Source organism: Protopterus annectens, chromosome 7.part0 (genome assembly GCF_019279795.1).
Source record: "Protopterus annectens isolate FY-2018-M chromosome 7.part0, PAN1.0, whole genome shotgun sequence".
In the NCBI taxonomy this organism is placed as follows: domain Eukaryota; kingdom Metazoa; phylum Chordata; order Ceratodontiformes; family Protopteridae; genus Protopterus; species Protopterus annectens.
Genome location: NC_056739.1, coordinates 388,533,195 through 388,556,850, shown reverse-complemented (window position 1 = coordinate 388,556,850; position 23,656 = coordinate 388,533,195).

Sequence of the window (23,656 nt, the reverse complement as noted above, 5' to 3'; positions counted from 1 at the left end):
TCACTTTCTCCTTACTCAGCCTGGTGAGACGGACATCAGTGTGTCTCAGAATGGAGTCTCCAATGACTAGAATATTGGATTGTGTGATGACTTGCCTTATGGGCTTTGTCATGTTGGGCATTGTCAGGTTGTTCACACTGAGGACCTCAGTTAACTCAACAAACATTTTCCTCAATATACTTTCCTTTTCTGTTCTATAAGGGAACACAAATGCTGCCACTTTACTCATGCGTTCCCAGCTGACTCTTCTTACTCTCTGCTTCCCTCTGGATCATTATTATTAAATTAATGTTATCAGATATTTGCCTCACCTCAGACAATTCTACAAAAATGGCATTGATCCATATATATTGGGTTTGACAGCACCATAGCCATATTTTAGCTAGTATAGACATAAGTACTTTATAATCATGATTCAGAAACCCCCTTTAGGTGGTACTCAAAACCTTCCATATATTTATCACTTTTTTCCCCTCCTACCTTCCAAACTTCCACAAGAATACCATCTGTTCCTGGAGACTTCCGTACTGATTAATTATGTATCACCATTTTTATTACACCCCCTCTTATCATAGCTATTAATTTTTGAGCTTCATCTTTATAAACTTTGCATAGTAATGTCTTCCATAAATATTTCCATTTGTGCCTTTTCTTGATTTTCTCATTCCTCTGCTTTATACAGATTTTCATAGAATTTCCAAAATATTTCTAATACCTCTATAGGGACACTGGTTATTATTCCTGTCACAGGCTCCCTACATTTAGAAACACCACTTTCTATTTCCTGTTTCCTAGGTTATTGTGTTAATAGTTTTTGAGCTCTGGAGTTGTTAACAGATACCTTTCTAAATTCATGCATATTATCAAAATACTCCCTTATTTTCCCTTTAGCACTCAAAAATTGCTCCTCTTCTTGTTACTTTTCCAGATCATCAGCAATACTTTATCCTTTGATAACGCCACTAAATAATTCATATTACTTCTTTAATATAGCTCCTTCTCTTTTGTTCTGATCATATTTTTAAATTCTATTTCCCTTATTCCACTCCCCAACAATCCCTTCTGAAGAAATTTGTATTTTCTCTGATAACTATTGACTCATTTCACTTCAAATTCTGAATTTTTTTCTTTTAAATAAATAACTAGGAAAAGTGCAAGTGTCTCATTATTACTTGATTGTGCTGCATCTTTGTCTTAATCTTTATTTGTGCTTGATCTGAAATAGCTACTAGATTTGTTTCAAAACATACACTTAAATACCCATACTCCTCTGAAATATATTTTCCATTCAGTCTAAACCAGTTATTGTACATTGGGAAATGATATGTAAATTCTGTCTGGGTCAATCCTTCCAACCTTTAAGCACAAGAAATTTGATGAAAGCCAAAAATAATAAGGGATCAAAGGCCCAAAATCATTGTTCATTTTTTTAATATATCTCTTATAAACTTACAAACTGAAAAGAATAATAGGTTTTGTATTAAGATGCATGTTTTGAAAGAGATTAATTCTGAAAGTCAAATGCATGTCATTATGTACTAATCTCAATCCTCAATGATTTGCCAGAAAACCACAAATTTCATATGAAAGAGATCAGAAATATGAGACAAACATTTGGACATTCTGTGAAATCTGGACATTTGTGAGGCATGGTCTGGATTTCTCCTGGTAAGTTCACATCTTCTATTTCAAATATTCTGATATATCTCTTTAAAAATCTACTATCATGCGTTATATTTCCTTTCTAGGTCTCCCCTATATATCTTCACCATTGCAGATCAGGTTTCACTCTCCACCCATGAATAATATTACCTTCTTCTGAAAGCTAATTAGCTCTCCCCTAATTCTCTTAGGTTCCTTAATATTGGTTTTAGAAATAGTATAAATATGTGCCAGTACAATCCCTGCTCCCAGCCAATAGCTCTCTATTGCCACAAATCTACCATTATTGTCTTTCTTTCCCTCTTCTTTAACTATTGGAGCCACTCTCACAATCAGAATTATTCTCAATTTCCTTTGTCTCTGATGCCCTGATGAATAGCAATTCTGAAGTCTTTTGTTTGCCAAATTCACATGCTCATTAATAGTCAAATGTGCCAACTGCATCATTGTATTTGCACTGTATACCTTTTCATATAATCCAATAGTCTTTGCTTCTTGTCTATACCTACAATACTAGTTACATTCCATGATATAATTGTTAAAGTAACAAATTAATACTGGACTAGAATAAATCCCAAAATCTTTTAATAAAACAACAAGGCTTTCAGGATGGACTCCATCAGTATTCATTCACAAACAAAATCAACAAATTAATTTAAATAAGACATTCAACTTGATCACAAGACACAGCGCCCCCAATAAAACTACAAATGCATTTGGTGTAATCAGAAAATTAAAGTCACAAAACTTTATTGAACATTAACCATAAAAGCAATAAAACATTTATAAGTGCTATAAATATAATTCAGTAATATAAACAATTAATGTCAAGTTCTTTTGTTTCTTTCTCAAAACAGGCTTTATATTGATTGCAGTATTCAAGCTAGGTATGCCATTGGCTTCTAGCCGTAAAATCCAGCCATACTCCATTATTTCCAATCTGTTATTAAAGTCACCCCCTTTTAAATTTCTAACTAACACCTGAATAACTCTAAACTTAAAATATGATATAGACCATTATACAATGACCCTCCCCATTAATATTTCAAAATGTGCATGCGGATAGGTCAGCTTTCATGTTGTAAATCAGACTTATACTAATGGAAAAAGGTCTGGTCGTCTGGACTTTTTCCATTAGTCTAAATCATTTTTTACAGCAATGGCGAAAACAAGATCTCTGTTGCTTTTTAGACACTGTCTCACTATGTTAAAGGAGTTTAACATAGTGAGACAGCTTTAAAAAAAAGTAATGGAGATCTTCCTTTCTCTGTTGCTTTTTTTAAAGCTGTCTCATTATGTTAAATGGGTTTAATACAGCAAGACAGTTTTAGAAAAAGCACTCAAACTCCTTTAACATAGAGAGACACTTTGTAAAAAGCAACAGAGATCTTGCTTTCTCTGTTGCTTCCACCCACAGCTCTGATGTACTGCGTAAGCATACGCATGTGCAGTACATCAGAACTGCCGCAGAATACCAGACAGCCATGGAAGGGCAGCGAGGAAGCATTATACACTGCCATTATTTAAGAAAAGTAAGTATTTTTTTCTTAAATAATGTCATTGTATTACAGCAATAACCCACTTCTGGATGTGGGTAATGCTGGATTTACCCATGGTTGTCTTTGGCCACTCGGGCTTCACCCTCATGCCCAAACCACACCAACCATGGGTAAATCCAGCATTACCCACACCCAGGCGTGGGTTATTGCTATATGATCTAATATATGTTTAGCAAGGGACTTCATGGTTACTTGTCTTCTTTTAACAGACTGATGTTCAATTATGCAGACTCTAAGTCTCCTTGTACATTTTCCAACATAAAACTAGAGCAAGTACTGCAGGTGCCTAAGTATACTGAATTAACAGTATTACAAGCAGCATGATTTTTAAAACATATCGATCTTACCAGTAATGGAGTGTACAAATTCATCATTTGTTACAATTAACTTACAACATGTCACATTTTTCCAAACATTTTTATTCAATAAAAACACTCAAGAAACCAAAAAAAGTACAGTTTCATTTTTAACTAAAAACTCCTTTCTTGAATCATGCCAAACACACAGAACTATATGTACTTTGCATATGAGGAAGTTATCCCTCCATGTAGGGACAGTTGCTCCAAGAAGACAGCTATACCCTCAGGCTTTACCTATTCTAAAGATAGGTTTAATTATGCTGTTTTGCACCAGCAACATCCATTTTGGCCCATCTCTAGTCCCCTTCCAAATGTGAAAAATTTTAGCATTAAGAAAAAAATGCACTGGTTTCACTTAAATGAATAAACCAAATTATGTGATGTTATGTCTTATGTCAAAGTTCTAATGCTGCCATGAATGCATCTATTTGCAAAAGTATTTATTTCAATGTACTAGACTTCACTTATTTGCACTTAAACTGCTTGTCAGTTCCCTTTTAAGAACTAAGTGTAATATTTCTCATACAAGTGCCTCAGTGTTCATAATTCAGTAATTTCCTAATGAACTGCATGCATCTGTAGACATAACATCTCCAGCTGCAGAGCCTTACTGTTGGAGAGAAAACAGCAAATACTTTTAGAAAGGCATGAAGTAGCTCTACTCAAATACTGTAAAGCTATAATTTTCTGGTCTATTTGTACAGAATAAGAATTTTCCCCTTGTATGCAGCATAATCAAAGACCATTAATCAATACCTCCTCCACCTGTATAGCACCAGGAGAATGTAGCATCATTTAATATACACACATGATCAGCACACTTCCACATCCTCTCCCAGCAGCCCAAGATCACGGAATTATATTGCTAATGCCCAGTCTTTCTCTTGTTGCAGTATAAAACCCACATACATTGAAGTCAAGAAAAATAATTTTCTTACTTTAATATCACTAGCATAAATAGCAGTCATTGATAAACCCTCCACCTCACATTTAAAATACCTCTGCTACGTTACAATGTATCATGCAATTTCCCTCACAATGTTTATTATGCACATATTGCAAAGAAATAAAATCTGTTACAGTTACATCTTCAGTGACTTCCTTATCCTTCTAAACATTAACATCAAAGTGAGAATTATGCTTTGGAGTCCTTTCCACACATCATTTAACATGGTTCACAAGCTTCCAGTCTTTTTTGACAATTTTGCAGAAAGACTACTCTCATGTGCAAACTGCACCTTATGGAAATGACACATTACAATTATTCCATTTATTTCCTACTTTAACATTATTGCTGGTCTTCCACATGACCATCTTGACAATCCAGTACCTATCTCTGGTTCAAATACAAGGTGCTCATGATTCTTCAGGTAAGCTCTTGTTGTTTTTTTTTTTTCAGCACACAACCATTTGCCTTCAAAGCAATAAAAATATTTTACTGGCAGGCTTTTTCTCTATGGGCTTTGCCAGTAAGCTGAATGAGAAGTAGAGTCTCCTTCAGCTTGCTGGCTCAATGTTTGCTGGCTAGGCTGCTTTATTTCCTCCTTAACCTGTTCTGCTTCCAAAAATATCTTTGTTCCTCCAGGAAAAATATTCTAAGACCAGAAGATACAGCTACTTGAATCCCATACCTGTCTCTCAGCATCCTTAAATTATAGGGATGATTGTATTTTTATTTTGCAGGTATAACATTGGTTATTTTTTCCCTAGTGTGCAGTGAATAATCATTTTCCAGAAGCACTCTGGTGCTTTCAATTGTTAATAGTTGTTTCCTTCTCCCACAAGTTTGCCAGGAACAGATGTTTCTCCTGGTATGACTCTTTCCTTATTACTGTAGGTTCTGGCCTCTTTTTCATGGCCAGAGTTTGAACATAGACATACTGTACCCTTTCAGTTAACAAATCTAGATATGGAATACCTCTGTAGTTGCTTACTGTATTTTCATAAAATTATTATAGTCTATTCCTTCCAAAAAGGCTCATGCTTTCTCAGTGTGCTTTTTTATGAAACAGATCTTGAGAAGCCTCATATTCAGCTAGTCTTTCTTTCATTTCAGTCTCTGATTTTTTGCAGTTTTATCAACTCACATGTGAATGCATTTCATTTATTTTTCTCTAAATTACTGGAAGCCATCTCATATACCAAACCAGAAGTCTGAAATGATTTTTGAAGAGCTGCAAGACTCTTCTCCACCAGAGTTTTTTTTCTTTTCCTTTTATAGTTGATTTGCTTTTACTTTCTCCAGATTTCTTCTTTGCTGACATCCAGGCAACGTATTAACTAGGCAGTTACTGAATTTTACACAAATTGGAAGCTTCACTGACTCATTTCCTTTTTTCATTTCTACACTGCAAGAGCTCAAAAGAAAGTAGCCACCTTGGAATCTGTCCTGGAAAATATTGGAAAAGTAAGTGATACTCGAGTAGTGTGGAGTTAGATGTGAAAATAATTGTAAGAGACTTATTTCCCTGGTAAATAGACTATAGGAACGTCATTTCAAGGTAAAGAGAATTGACACGCCTGAAATACATGGGTCATATGATGATTTTAAAAAGACTGAAAACTGAGCCACAAAAAATCAAAAAAGCAATTGTGCAAATTTAAAAATTCCAAAGCAAAAAGACAGACAGGCATTTCAGAAATTTCTGAAAATAAAGTATTATATTCAGACATTTGTAACTAGTGTCTTAGATAACTATGCCTCTATAAATGCATTTAGAGCAAGAAGTAAATTAGGGATGAAGCTACAAACAGAAAAAAAAAAGAAAAATGATCTACTCAAAAATGAGGTATATATGTTTCATTAAAGTGGTGTGATATAAAATAAGTCAGTTGTGTCGCAAGTAGGTACCAGTCTAAGTGATACAGGACCTGTAGTCGTATAAAACAGCAGACCAGTTGCATATGTACCAAAACCATTTACTGAAGAACAAGGGAGAAATTAGAAAAAAACAGTTGGATATAACTCCATGATTTTATCTACCTTTATCTCAGGTAGAGATGAATCACAAAGCCTTACAAAATATGTTTAGGAAACCTCTTCTCTGAGATTATAGAGGATGTCACATAATCTACAAAAGTGTGATTTTAATGTGATATGCACAATAGCAAAGGAACTACATATAGCAGACATGCTGGAAAGAGCATGTTTACTATAGATATAGTAATTAAAAAAAATCTTTGTGTAACACCACAATTACTAATGAAAAAAAATAACACATAAAATAAAATTAGGAGTGCTCTGACACTGAATTCAAATACAGCTATTGAAAGGCATTAAAACAAAACATTAAGGAATGAAATCCAGCCTATTTTTTTCTATCAAGGAAGAAATAAACTGTGTCAAGGCTTGATATTTTGAGTTGGCAAATCAATATCTCTCAATCACATGTCAAAAAGTGCCAAGGGGATGCAAGGGTCACACCTAGGAACAGTGATAAAAGAATGATCAAGGTTAAAAGTTTTGGTGAGGTAAGTCAGCTCAACTGCTACAAATAGTACAGAGCTGTGCCATTTAATGCATTCCATAAGAGCATTCCGGTGAAAAGAATGCTAGCGTACCCAGGCCCAGACTAACCATAGAATCGTGTATGCACAAATTCATTCTAGTTCACAGAAACCACTTATTTTATATGTGTGGATGAGTCTAAATTTCATGAAATAATGAAACTGACAGAAAAAACACATACAAGTATAATTAGTGAACTAAAGTCCATATTTTTGAGACAGGGAATATTGAATGTTTTCATTTATGACACGTGTGCACAATATACAAGTGAAGAATTCAGAAGATGTGTGAAAAAATGTAAATTCATACATATAGTGCCCATCTGCACTGCACTATTCAAATGGACAAGTCGTTAGAACTACCAAAACAGTGAAGAATCTACTGAGAAAGAGCTGTAGCTGAAGCTATGAAAGCTGTCAGTTTGTAGTTCTGCATTACAAGGACTACATCGCTATAGAGATTCAGATGTTCTTCATGTTTCACTGTTGCAGTTATTACATTTGGAACCAGGACTGCAACAGTGAATACACTCGAACATCTACATTTATGGTAAGTGTACACAACTGTACTTTTCTCACCATCCCAGCTTTTGAAAAGCAGATTTCTTATCTCATCTGTCTTGTGATATCTGAAAGGTAACACAGATGAAAGGAAATGCTAGAAAAAATTATCACAAATAAAGACACAATTATGAAAAGAACTGCAGAAGACCACCAGATTTATAGTCTGAAGATAAAATAAGAATACAAATGCTATAGGAAAATCTATAGTCTCAATTGTCTTTACAGCAGACAAACCAAGAACCTTTGCAGTTACTGGGGAAGAACTAAGCAGAAAAGAAGAAACTGCAGTCTTATGTATAAAACAAACATGACAAAAAAAAGATAATTTGAAGATGAGAAACCAGGAGTGTCATGACAAGTCTGCTTACAAGAGGGTGTATATCACATTATCGAAATTTTACAACTTCAAACGCCATATAGTTGAACCCATATGTTCGAAGTTGTACAACTTTGAAAACGTTACAAAAAAAAAAGTAAAAAGAAAACACTTACTTGATGGTTGTAAGTAGGGGGTACAAGCCCCCCTGCATCCCCACACACCCCACTCTTTAAATATACCAACTCCGAGACTGCACTACAATGCGGTACAGCTTACAACTGTCAGGTAACTTTTTTCTCTTTTTATTTTTTTTACGTATTCAAAGTTTTAAAATTTTGAACATAAGGTTCAACCATATGGCGCTCGAAGTTTTAAAACTTTGATAAAGTGATATAGACCCGCTTACAAGAAAAGAGGCTATGAAAACAATGAAGGTCAAGGCTTGAAGAGATAATTACCTGGAATTTGGAAAGCTGGAACTCTGTTTTTTTCATAATTCTTTATTTTGCAACATTATTCATAACATATACACATTATTCCATCACGTATATACCTGGATTGCTTAATACTCTGACAGGTTCATTGTTTCACCAGTTTTTACCTCATTCTTACATCCAGGGACATAGCCAGAAATTGTATATAAACTTTCATAATGTATCACATTTCGCCCAGTGTGTGCTTACCCATTCCAGATTGTGTAAGTTTGTGGCCAGGCAAATAGATTACTCCAAAATGTGTGTCAAGGTATGTGAGGTATATGAGTTTCTACACCTTTGCTTAGCTTTCATACTAAAATCTTTTTAATTCACGTATTGCTTATTTTCTTCAATTTTCCATTTTGCCCTTCATGCCATTCCAGTTTGTGATCAATAGAATTTTTTTTATTTCTCCAGTATCTTCAGACCATTGTAGATCAGTGGGAGAACTGTTTTTTCTTCCAGTGAAATCATATTTAATTTGTCCTTTCAATGTTACATTACTGTATTCCTACCAACAGCCACCAAGCTAAGTCTCAAACCAACCACAGAGATGGGTGTTGAGATAGCCTAGCAAGAGGTTAGTATAAGTGAATTCATCCCTTCCTTTTTTCCTATTTTTGTGTTTGTGTGTGTGTGTATGTGTGTGTTTATATTTGTGTTTGTTTTGTTAAACTGATGTAAAATAGCCTGATTTATGGGGAATCGTTGGTGAATCAAATGATTTAGATGAAGCAACATCAGAAAGCTGGATGTGGAGACACAATGTGCTTCATTTAAATCTACTAGGTCAAGATCGATTAAAACCTGCCTGCCGAGTAATGTCTTGAGACTAATGAGAGCGTTTAGAGAAACGTGATGCATTAAGTGAAAATGTGATCTCCTTTTTTGTAAGGTGTTCTTTTGTGGAATGTATTCTTTGACCTCCAGCAAATAACAGAACATCAAATTACATTTGATGATGCTCCTATATTTAGAAAAATAGCATTGTCAGAAACTTGTGTTTTATGGCATTTTTTAAAAGTTCATTCAGTATAATACTATACACATCAGGTTTTAATAATTTTGAACAGGCTTTTCTGAACCCTAGCTAACCTAAACCTAGCAAAACTGCATCTATGTAGTCTAGAATCTCTGTGGTCTGACTAACCTGATGTATCAGGCAAAAAAACAAGCAGGGTCCTTATTCAAATTATTGGACTTGTTCAGTCTGTTATGGAATCACATTAAGATAGCTATATTTTAATTTTAAAGTATTGCCAAAGTATTGCTAAAGTATTCAAGTGGTTTGCAAAGGACAAATTACTATAGCTTTACCATTTAACACCTCAATATTCTATATTGTATTTCAAATTAAAGCAATAACTTAAGGACTGATTTTAATTCTAACTTGTTAAAAGTAAATATACCGATATTAAGTTTTTATTATATCATTTTTGAGTCAGTTTTTGTCAGCATCCATTATATTATTTAAGTGTATAACAAATGAAACTACAAATAAAAGCAAGCAACTTGTCTGCCAGATAACTAAAATATGCAAATAAAACTTATACTATTTAACTCCACATAAAAGAACCAAAAAGTACAGTCTGTAGAGTATTTAAAACATAAAGTAACAAATTATTCAAGTACATTAGTTTAATATTTTAATATAACATGAGAATGCAGGTCCAGGCTAGGATAGGTCCATGATTATTTGATGATAAGTTTTTCCACAATGCCTTCAAGTCAGTGATGTTTTTTTTTTAATTAGGACATAACGTTTGTGCATTCAAAAATTTAGTATTATGGGAAGAAAATTTTGGCTGGTATTCATATTCTTGAGCTTAGCATTTTCCTGGTGGCAATCTGTGAAGAGTAATGACCATAGGATCAGAGGATCATAGGAGACTACTGGACTGTCAACCCAGAGGTAATTTCAAACCTAGCCATTTCATCCCAATGTAATGTCATAGAAATGTTAGTTAATACCCAATATTGCATTTAGTAATGACTGTCCATGTCCAGGAGGGTTGTGGGTGCTATTCCCATTAAGAATTTATGGTGCTCCATCCACTCGTCCAGGTTCCTTTTGAACAGTGTCATAGAGGTGCTCTGTTTCACATGAATATGTAACCTATTCCAAAGACACGGCAGTCACTGGGAAATAAATCTGTCCCGCCAGCATGTTTTATTTAAGTTGCAGGCCATCTTTAGGTCCCTGGAATAGGTGGCCTTAGTTCTATTTGATTTATGAATATGTAGCACGTTCATTAGGTTTGAGTCTGAGATTGCTCTACAAGTCAGTCATAAGTCTCCCCTAAGAAGTCTATATGATACAGAGTAAAGTGATAGGGACTTAAGCCAGTCTGTGTAAAGTCCCTTGATCTTCTTTGTTAGAAATCTCTGAGGTCTTTCCAATTGCTGCACTTGCTTTGTACGGTACATGCCGAATGGGGTGTTATGCTCATTTATGGGCCAGATTAATGCTGAGGGGTTAGAACATGATTTGCTGTCAAGGCAATTCCTTTACTAATCAAGTGTGCTACATAGAAAGCCTTCCTTACTACAGAAGACACATGATGGTCCGAGTTAAGGCCATGGTCAATTTGTGAACCCAAGTGCCATTCTGTGGGTACTTAGGGTATTGCTGTTGATTTGATAGTGTGAAGGAACATTGTTTGTGCTGAAGGGAATGATGATGCATTTCTCTGCATTCTGTTTCATACCATGACAAAGACACCAGTCACTGGTCTACATAAGACCCTCCTGGAGGATACAAACATCAATTGGAGATTCAATAATTGCACCCAGTTTGCGGTCATCTGCAAACTTAGTCAGCCGCAACACCTTAGTTTTGACCTGAACTTCTGAGAAATATATACAAAACATTAGGGGGCCCAGCACTGACCCCTGTGGCAGCCCGCTGCTAATTGGTCTGCTGGTTGATGTGGATTCACCTACTTTGATAGTGTGTGTCTGGTTTGTGAGACAGTTAGCAACCCATCTTACAAAAAAGGGGTTCACATTCAGTTTTCTAAGTTCATCGATAATTCCTGAGTGTGGGATTGTGTTGAAAGCCTTTGCCAAGTCGAGGTATGCTGTGTGTACAAATTTGTCTTCATCAATGGCCCGGGTTACATTTTGGAAAAATCCACAAAATTTAAAAGGCAGGATCTGCCCTTGATGAAGCCAAATTGGGTAGGAACTAGGGTTTGGAGGCTGCCTATGTCTTTACTTATGAGGTCCATAATGATACGTCCCATGGCCTTACAGATGAGCCTGGTCAGACTTATGGGTCTGTAATTCCCTGGGTCTCTTGCTAGGCCACCTTTTTTGGAGGGGAATAACTGTTGCTGTTCTCCATTCTGCAGGAACAAAGCCTGTGGTTAGACTATGATTGAAAAGGGTACTTAATGGTGATGCTAGTTCATGTTTTAGCCTGTTTAGGAGACAGTCTGGAATGCCATCTGGTTCCATAGAGGCTTTATTTTATTTTTTTGCCTTGAATATGGCTTTGATGACTTGTTTTTCAGAAATGTAGGGTGGGGGGGGGCGTTAGTTAGATAGATTTATGTTTATATATTTTTAACGCTTTTTACTGTATATTTATTAAATTATACAAATGTATTTTTACATGTAATTTGTGGAAGTATTTGTAAGGACTTTTATTATTTATTTTTTGACATATGGTTTGTTTTTATAGGAGTTTGGCACTTTAAATGAGGCTGTGTTTTTCCAAAGGAAATGATGTTTTTCTAAAGGAAATGATGCTTTTCTAAAGGAAATGATGTCATGATAAGTATTGTATTTAAGTGTACTTGTGTGTCTTAAAATTGTCTGAACTAGTTCTGCACATGCTTGGGTCCTACCCTTTAGGCTATGTACATAGCTGTAAAAGGCCTTCATATGGTTATCCTTGGCTGTGATAGTTAAGTTTTTCTCAAAGAGGCCCTTAGAGGATTTGACAAGTTGTCTTATTTGCCTGTTGTGGCTGAGGAGGGTGTTTTTCCATTGTTAGGGTCTCACCTTCGTTTTTATTGACAACAACTTTTTGCATTTATTGTAAAGTTAGGTAATGCTGGATGACCACCATGGTTGCTTGTTTTTACTTGGGGTTCTGACTTTGATTCTTTCTGGTGCTGAGTCTATACACTTTTGCAAGTGATTGTACAAGGCTTTAGTGTAAGGTTCGGTATACTTACCACTTCCAGCTGGGTATAGTTTGCCTTGGTGAAGTTTTTTAGTTTGATTTCACCCTTTGGGAGATCTGGTGTTAGTGTCAGCTTGAAGGTGACTGATTTGTGGTCAGATTTAACTAATGAGGGTCCGACAGTTGTGGTAGTACATCTGTTAGACATGTTAGTGAGAACCAGATATAGTATGTTTGTTCTTCTTGTCAGGGTATGAACAGTTTGTTCCAGGGCATTTGAGTTAGTTAAAGTCAAAGAACTTTTGTGCTAGTGGGTTCTGGCTAGAGTCAGTTTCCCAGCTGATGGGGGTATAACTGAAATCCTCCATAACCGGAGAGTTTGATAATATTTGGATTGTCTCCAATTTGGTCAAGTAGGCTTCATGTGCATTATGACTCAGGGGGTTCTATAACTGATGCATGGTTATGCAAATCATAGACTTTCAGGATGACTATGTAAATGCATAGGCCTTTTTATAAACATGCCTAGCTATTGCAAAAGCGTAATATGCTTGTGGTATAAGTGATATGGGGAGAACTAATGCACAGATAAGGTATTAGTAGGACTCATACAGATGAATCCACAATCAACTTACCTGAATAGTAAATGTGTAAATGGCCCCGAACTTATGCCAGAAAGCAGTAATTTAACAGGAAAATATGGAGTTGTGAGGGGAGGGAAAAACTTTCCATTTGGTGTGAGGGAAGTGCTTGTGCATACATGGGCAGAATACAGAAGGGTTCATTTGGGAAATGTTTCATTTGATCTTTGATTCTTGGACATACTGATAAGGGAATGTTTCATTTTGGTGCTTGTGCGTACTTGATGAAACTACTAAAGGGATCGCTAGGGGCACTATTTCATTTTGGCTCTTGTACATACTTGGATATACTGCTGAAGGAATCGGTAGCGGAAATCTTTCATTTTGGTGTCAATGAGGTGCTTGTGCTTGTGCATACATGGTCAAACTGCTGAAGTGATTGCTAGGCAAAATGTATTTTGTCTCATTTTAGTGCTTGTGCATAGTTAGACAAACTATCAAAGGGTTTGCTATAGAAAATAATTAATTTGTGTTTCCAGGGATGTGCTTGTACATATTTGGGCAAACTACTGAAGGGAAGAAGTTCATGGACTGCAACAGAAATATCAAAGGTGAAGCATGACTTTCAACAACGGATGCATGTACTGCATGCATATTGGACTATAAATCACAACAACCCCTTATTAACATATACCGCTTTACAAAATGTCTTATTTGCCTCTTCTTATCCTTAAGGCATTGCATATTAGTATAAATGGCTTCTATGAAACTCACCTTTGCTATGCTCACTCATAATCATCAAGGATACCGTCATATTTGTGCAAATGACTGTGAATAACGGCCATTGTTGAAAACATCATTTGCAGATTATCCCATTCAGTTGTTATACAGAGGTTACTAAAGCATATTATGCTGTAAACAGTAATGAATTATCTTTACTTGTAAAGTTCCAACACTGCTTACAAAATCCCACAGCACAGTCTGTCAGATGACTGGGTGCAGGAAATGATCAGAAGAAACATGTACACATACACTATGCCTGTACCTACTACATAGTCAGCACTGAGCATGGAAATAAAAATGTTAAAACCAATCTTGTGACAAATGTAAAGTACTTAATAACTTATTCCTTAATTGTGTTAAAGTGATATACATCAAATATATCCACTCTTACATCCATTGTATGAGAACACAAAAGCTGTAAGCACAAGCATGTTTGAGTAATAATTAGACTTTTAAGCTGCCAGAAAACGCTTGAATGTACTCTGTTCTTAAATTTGGGCCTTATTTTACTTTGTCAGTGAAAAATGTAATATACTGTACAGTTGCACTAAAATTTCTTTATACAGATCAATGGCAGTTTTCCAATAATGAACATTTTGAGACTTAAGAAAATCAAAATTGAAGGATTAAGACAGAACAAAGAAAAATGAACAATGAAATGTGTTGGCATTTCTCACTGTTGTCGCTGTTCAGCTACATACTGAATTTGTTAGGGGAACCGTCATCAATACATTGTTGGTATTTTGGTGCTGACAGCTGAAGACAGCAAAACTATTACATTGATTCTGTGGCTTCACTGCAGTCTGATGTTTTACAGAGGGATTGCATCTTTTTAGTGGTGACTAGCAAGCCAGTGAATAACTGATGCAACATTAAATAACTACATTAAGTGACGCTTGTATATGACTGATTCCATCTTTGCAGGGGTAGAAGAGTCCATGTATCCATTCACAATACTGGAGGGAGGTATTACATGGATTTACTATGCTGAGGCTCAGTTCATTAAAATCTATTTGGTAAGGACTGAATAAATGAATGAGCAAGTCACCAAAGTCCTCCACCCTACAAGCAGTGGTCTGTACACTTTGTACTCTCAAGCTAACAAACCAGCTAGTCAAATTTGGGAGTAAGTTATAAAAGTTAATTGAGTTTCCAATTTACTCAAATTAATAATTTACGGAAAACTACCTGATACCAGTGCTGCATGATTCACAAGCCCCACTTAAAATATCCCACTTCTGAGGCCACACAGCTTTTTTTCACTCTAGAAAAGCAAGCAATAGCTTTCATCCACTTACTCACAACCTATGCAAACATGACTTTGAATATGCGATGGGTGTGGAAGGACAGGGGAGTTCCTCCTACATAATGAAATAAAAATGATGTCTGCCACATGTAAAATGTTACTTAGGTGCATGTTACATTCGTACATTGTATAATCTGTCTCATTTTTAGTTCGGATGCACAATTGGATTAATACATGCTTCACTTGTCCATATTTTATTAAAACATTTGTCTTATTTTAAGTGTGCAAAGCTCCTTTTAAGAAACTACATTGTGTTCAACTTTTGTATCAACAATGATACCTGTCACTGATTTGATGCCAAGTACTGGAAGTACATTATAATTTTCAGTCTCAACTTGATATGTATTTCGGAATTTAATAGTGTAGATCAGATGTAAAAGCTTTCCTTGCATCAGATTTCAGTCATGGATTTGTTTATACTTTTGCTGCAGTAACAAAATTCTCATAAATTAATGGTGCTCTTCGCAAATTGCGAAGACTAATTACGCAAAATGTGTTGTCTGATACAATAAACGATTTTTTTGTCAGGGTTTACAAGATCCAGAGTTTGCCATCTTAATTTTTGTGGGGAAGGTGGTATGGTGGTGCAACAAACAGATGAATTCCATTCCTCAAAACACGTATAATTGTTTTTACCTAGAATGTTATTTTCCGTGAACAAATCTATCACTGTCCCAATGCATTAGGGAATTACATTCAAAAGCTCTTTAAAAATTTAGTGCAACCCAAGTTCAAGTGTTTTTTTTTCCTTCATAGTGCCATATATACAAATCACATAATGGTTATCAAATTATGACACCATGTCCCATCTGTATTTTGATATGTCAGAGAAGATATGCCCATACTAGGAGATATAAAATAAAAATGTCTATAAACTACTTTCATACACGGCAGACAGCTGAACCTTTACTATTTTCTTGATTTTCTTTGTCTTATAAATGATGTCTTTATTTGAATATTCCATATATTATGACATCCGAAAGGTATAGTCAGGCTTAGTTCAATATAAGCAGCCAGTGTGATGAGTATTTTTTTTACAAAGGTGACCGAAAACATTACAAAACCTACTTGGCAACATGCACTGCCTTCAATTCCTTTCTTTTTTTATTTTGTTATTCACCAGTTTGTCATTAAGCAGTGCACAAACTAATAGGAAGTTAATCATGAATTTCTGGTCGGCAGCCACACCTATCAATTTCTAGTATCTAATGAAGGCCCCAGGATAAAGTTATAGTCCCGAGAGATCTCATCAATGTGGAGCAACAATTTTCATTGCTTATCTGATGGCATCACATTAATACAAGTTGCAATAAGCACTTACCTCCATTATGCATATCATTTAGGATTGGCATGGCAATCATTCATTTATTTATTTATTTAATTTCTCTGTCTTTTTGATAACTGGTTAAATGATCTGGTCCAAGAATCCTTTTCAGCCATGACTTGAGTCAAACATGTAACTACTATATATATATATATATATATATATATATATATATATATATATATATATATATATATATATATATTGTATATATATATCTATAGACATGTACACAAAGTAAAATGTTGTAAAAATTATAGAAATCATCTAATATTATTTACAAGCAGAACAATGAAGTTGTATAAAAATTAATCTGCTTAACAATGACAAGTCCTAAATTACACTTTTACAAGCAATGGCAGTAATTATTCAACAGCTCACTTTTAAAATAAAGAAAGGGATTTAGGTTCTTCGAAGGTTACTAGCCTAATGACTCTTAGAACCTTACAAGCCTAGCCATTTTATCATTGTCAGTGGTTGAGTAAGTGCAGGTCACAGAAGTAAGGGACTATGGCAGTTAATACTGACTTCCTCTGTGCAGGGGGACATTGGCACCACCACAGGAATGAATTTGCAGTTTATTGATCTAGGTTGCATTTGAGCAGGGTCAGGGAGGGGGGTTTGTTTCACGTGAATTGGAAATTTGTTCCAGAGAAGTGGCAATTTCTGGGAGATGTATCTACCTCTCCAACATAACCTGTTCTTGTCAGAGGCTAGGTTAAGATCTCTGGATTGAATAAACCTCTTGCAGTTTGATTTATGAATGTGTATAATTTTCATCAGGGTCAGAGACTGCCCTGTAAGCCAGGCATAGGTCGCCCCTTAGCAACATGTAGGAGACAAAATACAGTGACAGGGCTTTTGGTCTTTCTGTGCAAGACTTGTTTTGTGTACCTGTAATTTCTTGGTGAAAAACCTCTGTGGTCTGTCCAATTGTTGCAGGTGAAGGTGAGGTACATGCAAAAGGGAGCACTGTACTCATTTATTGGTCTGATGAGAACCAAGTATAATGGAATCATGATATCCTTAGATCTAGATGCAATGCCTTTTCTTGTAACGTGTGCCACATAGAAGGATTTACTTACTACTCTGAATATGTCATGGTCAAAGTTCAGATTGCTATCAACCTGAGTACCCAGATCACATACCACTGGGTCTACACTTAGTGGGGTACTGTCTATAATGTAATTAGCAGGGATGTCAGCTTTCCAAATCATTTGTCTGTGTTACCCTGTCTGCAGTATATTATCATCATTGGGGTCTTAACAATTGCTCCCAATTTGCAGTCATTAGTGAACATGGTCAGCCATAGGCCATCCAAACTGTAAATGTACTGTCAGTGAGCCAGTGGCTACCCATCTAGTAATGTAGGGTTTAATTCCCAGTTGAGAGAGTTTCTCTATAATACCTGAGTAGGGGACTGTATCATATACCTTGGTTAGGTCAAGATAGATGGTATGCACTGTCTTCCCCTTGTCCAGGTGCTTTGTGATTTTCTTGAAGAAGTCAACCATGTTTAATAGGCATGATCTACCTTTAATGAATCCAAACTGGGTTGGGTCCAGAGTTTGGAGTTTACCTATGTCCTTGTTAATAAAGCCTTTTTTTAATTTCTCCAAATCGTTTGGGTTTCTATTACCATGATGGGAATGGACCCCATTCCTAAGTCAAAGTATAATTAACGTTCATGAAATTAGTATTAGTTCAATCTTTGATGTCAGCCAAAAGTGCTTTTCACAGCACCCACAATGTGCCCAGTGATTCAAAATTCAAGATTCACTTTATTGTCATTCAACTGCATACACCCAATAGTGCACAGCTGAATGAAATTTCATTCCTCCCAGTTCAACATTAACCAGCAACATTTACATAAAAACCTTACACAAAAACATAAAAAACATAAAAAAACAACAATACAAGCCAACCATTGGTGCAAAAACTACAACCGATGCAATCCAACTCCAGCACAAAATACATTCAAGTCCTGGTCCAGACTCAGGTACAGAAACATTAACTGCCACATCCCCATATTCCACTCAGCACCACACAGAAACCAGCAATCCATAAACCGATCCACAGATGTACTTCTGCAGCCAACCGCAGGTCCTAACAGTCATGAGCACACCACAATCTTGTCCTCATCATCAAGTCACCAGCCACTCTATCACTGGCACAGCTCCAAACACTGTCCATATTTCCATCTCACCTCCAATTCACGATTCCTCTGACCAACCAAGACATGATCCAATTTCAAATTTCGTGTCGGCAAAACTCAGCTTCCTCTTCTGCCACCAACATGCCAACTCGCACTGAAGGCCCAGCTTCAATTATCCAAAGGTAAGGAAGACTAAAAAACATTAGGATGCCTCAGACGCCACAAACAACACAACTGTTGGCAACAGATACACACCCGACCAGATGAACGTCCCTTCAACTCTACAATGCAGGTAAGTAAAGAACAAAAACAACAAAAAATGTAAGTGCACAACAGGAGTCACTAAAAACTCCTTCTTGAAGTCGTACAGGGTTACATGGATTGGTAACATATCTAAATATGATTATAGATTCTTTTTTATAAGACCCGTTGCTCCTACTACTATTGGAACTATCTAGGTATCTTTCTTCCACATTGCTCTCATTTCTCCCTGCAGATCCTGATATTTTATAACTTTGTGACTCTCTGTATGCAAGACACTGTAGTCACTGGGTGTGGTGATTTCAAATGATTAGTGCTACTTTTGTCTTCTTTTCTTGGACCACTGTATCTGTTTTTCAAGCCTCTATCTTTTGAACTGTTGGTAATGGGTGATCCCATGTAATATAAAGTACATAATTTTCTATGATGCTTTGTGGCTCATGTTTCCAGTGTTTTTGAGCCACTTCAGTACCATAATGTTTGCACAATCCCCAGTGCAACAGTCTTGCCACATTATTATGCTTTTCAGTATACAGTCCTTCTGCCATTAGTGTGTCGCAACCAGCAACTAGGTGTGCGACTGTTTCCAATTTGGTTTTACAAAACCTACATTTGTCTGTTTCGACCACATGTTCAATGGACTTTGTAAACCAGAGTGTACATAGCCTACTATCTTGAGCTGCCAATATTAACCTTTCATCTCTTGGTTTGAATTCGCCTCTCCTTAATGATTCCTGCGTTTGTTCCTGATCAATATGAGGTTCTTCCAGAAGTTTTCTATACTTGCAACTATAGTAATTCTTTTTCCACATTTCTTCAGGGGCGGCTCGTGGCATCGGACTGCCGGACTGCAGCCCCCTCAGCTAAAAACAAGAAAATGAAAAAAAAAAGTACCTTTTCTTGTTTGACAGCAGCAGATGTATTTTTTTTTGTTTAAGCAAATTTGTCTCTCCGAGTCCGTGACTCAGAAGTACGCGCATGCGCACTTTAACCGCCTCGGGTTGCGGCGGTTTTAAATAGATTTTTTTTTTTGTTTTTATTGCAGCCCGGTGGAGTCATTATGGCATCATTGTGATGCCCAGAAGTCTATGCGGTTTGTTGGAAGGGGCTCGGACTGCGACGTCCGCAGGCACGTCATGACGTGCTTGCTGCTGCTGGGCTAAATGCTGCTGATTGGTTGTCACTCTCTTCCCAGGCTTTATGTGCTGGGAAAAGAGCGAGAAGCAAACAGTTGCAGCCAGTTTCGGTTGTGGACTTGTGGTGGATTGGATTTTATTTGCTTGCCTTGGTGGCCTAATTTTGTTCGCTGGACGTGACACAGCAGCTGAAAAAAAAGAAGAAGAAGTAAGTACATAGTTTCTTTTCTTCTTGGTGTGGTGGTATGTATGTGATACCAGTAAAGCTTTTCTTCATCCCTCCATTCTGCTGGGAAATGTGAGTTTCTGTTTCTGTAGTTGAGGTACATTCTTGTGAGCTTACAACAGATAAACCAGAGCAACTCCTCTACTACCTACAACCCACAGCATTAGTGCTGCTGATAGTATTACTGTATGTTTTATTTAAGTGTTACTTAGTACAGAAGTATGCCTATAGCAATCATGCTTTCCTAATGGGTGCTACAGGCTTGAAGACAAAATGAAAGTGAGGAATAACATGCGATAAGATAGTCTTATATTATGTATATCAGCACCCTGCCTAGATTGGTTTGTGATATTCCATCATTACTTGCAAGGAAGGTAACCAGTATTTGCAAATATCAGTCTGGCCGAACCCAAATATTGTTTTTTGCTGTTCCGTATGTACCTTTCAGAACTTCACTTTCCTTTGTAAACCAGTGTATGAATGATCTAGTAACTAGATGGTTTAAAACTTGTCACACTTTTGCATCTGAATGATGACAAGCAAATATTACTGAGTTAACATGGACGACCACAGTTGTAGTGCTTTGAAGGGTCTGTCTGCATAACAACAGGAGTTCTTCAAGCTTCTGTTGTACATTATTATGTTTACAGGATCATGAATGGCATTTATTCATTTTTCCAAGTAATAGAGGGAGTATAATTAATTAAGAAAATAACAAAGTAATATATTTATTATTGAATGGATTTTAAATTGCTTTTTTAACTGTGATAGTCCAGCTGAGTAAATCTGCCCTTTCTGGCAGAAGTTCATGGACAAAAAAACTTCTGAGGTTACAATCATGTAGCACTCTGATGTAATGCATTTGAGAAAGTACATAAAGATTCATGCAAATGTTATAAACAAATTAACATACTAAATAAGGAATACAAATAAATGATGGCTGGCTTCATGGGAGGGGAATAAACATTACACCAAGCTGCTATTTTTAATTTTTATATAACCTCCAGTTCTGTGTCCTTGTGAAGCATACCTTTCTTAGAGGACCACATTTGAAGAACCTTACTTTTAACACTTTATTATAATCAGTTGTGCTATGTAAAATTATTCGCATCACATTTATTTTTAGGATGTTTTGCCCAGATGGCTGCTAGCTATCAGACCCTCTTTTGGTCAGTAAGTCTATTCGTTCTCATCACTGAGTAATGGCAGAACAAGAGGGGGTCATCTTCCAAGGAGCTGTCAGTGTGGGTTCCAAGATTTTAGAGTTTTCTTTCCATTCCTATCAGTGCATGCACCCAGCAAGGTGCTAGGGAAGAGAGTGCATTGGGCTGTCCATGAAGGGCATCCCTGTTACCTCCACAAGGGATGTATCTTTCAATCAACCCTGCCCTTCCTGCAGCAAAAGTGGTGGGTTCTCTGTCTCCATCATGGAGATTGTACCACCCTCTGGTTCTCTGAATGCACGCATATCCCTCCTTTGTTCCTGGAGAGGTGAGTAGGCTATGTCTTCATCTTGCCCCAGCATGAAATGTCTTGTGTATTTTACATTGTTATTTGTTGACTTGGTTACAGCCATGAGTAAATATGTTACCAAGATTTGTGTACATGGACTGTGGGTTTCAGGTACTTTTTGATAGAAAGCTGTATTCTGACGCATATAGTCTTGAGGAATTGTACTGGGTCACTTCACAACTACTGTATGTAGTTCATTCAGCTACTGTATGTACTTGTACTCATGCAGTAAGATGTTAAGTCTGTCTAGTATGGCATGGGTGGTACTTGCAGATCTCTTGTCTCTTCAAAGAGAGAAGAAGTTCATTTAGCAGCAGCCAAATCCTTCCATTAGGTGACATTTGCTAACAGTCCCTCAGCCTGTTCCTTTGCCATCTTTGTATATGTTCAAAGCTTATAGTTAAACTCTGATTGTAATCAGATCACAGGAAACAGGTCAGGCTGTGACAATTTCAGCATTTTCATGTTTATAAAGGTGACCACTACACACAGGCTCTTTGGCTCTATACGCAGTTTATCATTCTTCTCTCTCAAAAGAAGTAAAAAGTATAAAGTGTCTGTGTACAGATTTCTGCAGAATATCCAGATTTTCATTAAAAGATTGAAGTTAGAAAATGACAGATGTTTTGAGTTTCAGATTTCATACCCTACCGAAAATTCATACTGATGCAAGACCTACTAAACTTTTTAAGTTTGTAAGTGCAACATTTAAAAATTGTCTATATTTTTGGGCCTTTGTCCTACTTTTATTTATGGCTTTATCCAGATTTCTTGCTCTGAGGTTGAGAGTATATGAAATGTGTCAGGGCCATCACCATCAGCCAGAGCCATTTCAAATTGTGACATACTTGTTGTACCCCACTCCCTCATGTAGTGACTTTAGAAGGGTCCAGGCAAGGAGCAGTTAAGAGTATCCAAGGTAGACACAAGCACAGTCATGGCTTTTAATCTGTCCTTTATTTTGCAGAATGTTCTGGTTTTCTGTCATATTTTTATACTGTTTATTTATGCGTATTCAGAAAATACATTTTGTTGGTTGGCTGCTTGTTTTTTTATACTTTATTTTGACTGGCATTCTAGTAATGTATTTAAAAAGTAATTTATTTTTTCATGCCTCACAACCTTTGTTTCCATCTAGATATTAAGTAAGCTGTCATGTAGCCAAGGCATTGAATTTTTTTTTTCTTCTCTGCTTCATTTTGTCTTGATTGGACTCTCATACTGATAGTTTGGCACATAGGGTAGCAGTGTATTTAAAGTACCAGTTTTTGTGGTTTTTGAGCATAGTGAAAGAATGCTAGCAAATGTACTTTTTCTGTAAGAATAAATGTTTACACACTTCGCAGTCTTGGTTTCTGCACCTAAAGTAACAAAATGTAAGGTAACTTGTTGAGGGACATAATATTAGCCTCATGACTGTGTGTCTGTGTGTGTATATATATATGTGTGTGTGTGTGTGTGTGTGTGTGTATGTATGTATGTATGTATATATATATATATATATATATATATATATATATATATATATATATAATATATATATATGTATGTAACAATGTGTGCTGTGTAGATTATTCAGCATGCGCCATACTGACTGAGCATTTATTTCATGTAAATAAGTAAGCATGTACAGCATTGATCCCATTGCACCATAGCTCCACCCCGTTTAGTTGACCACACCCCTTCATGTTGGCCCCGCCTATTCATCTGTCTCCTGCAGCCCCCCTTTGATTTGAAGTCACCAGCCGCCACTGCATTTCTTGCCTTCTCATTTGGTCCTTCACCTTATATTCT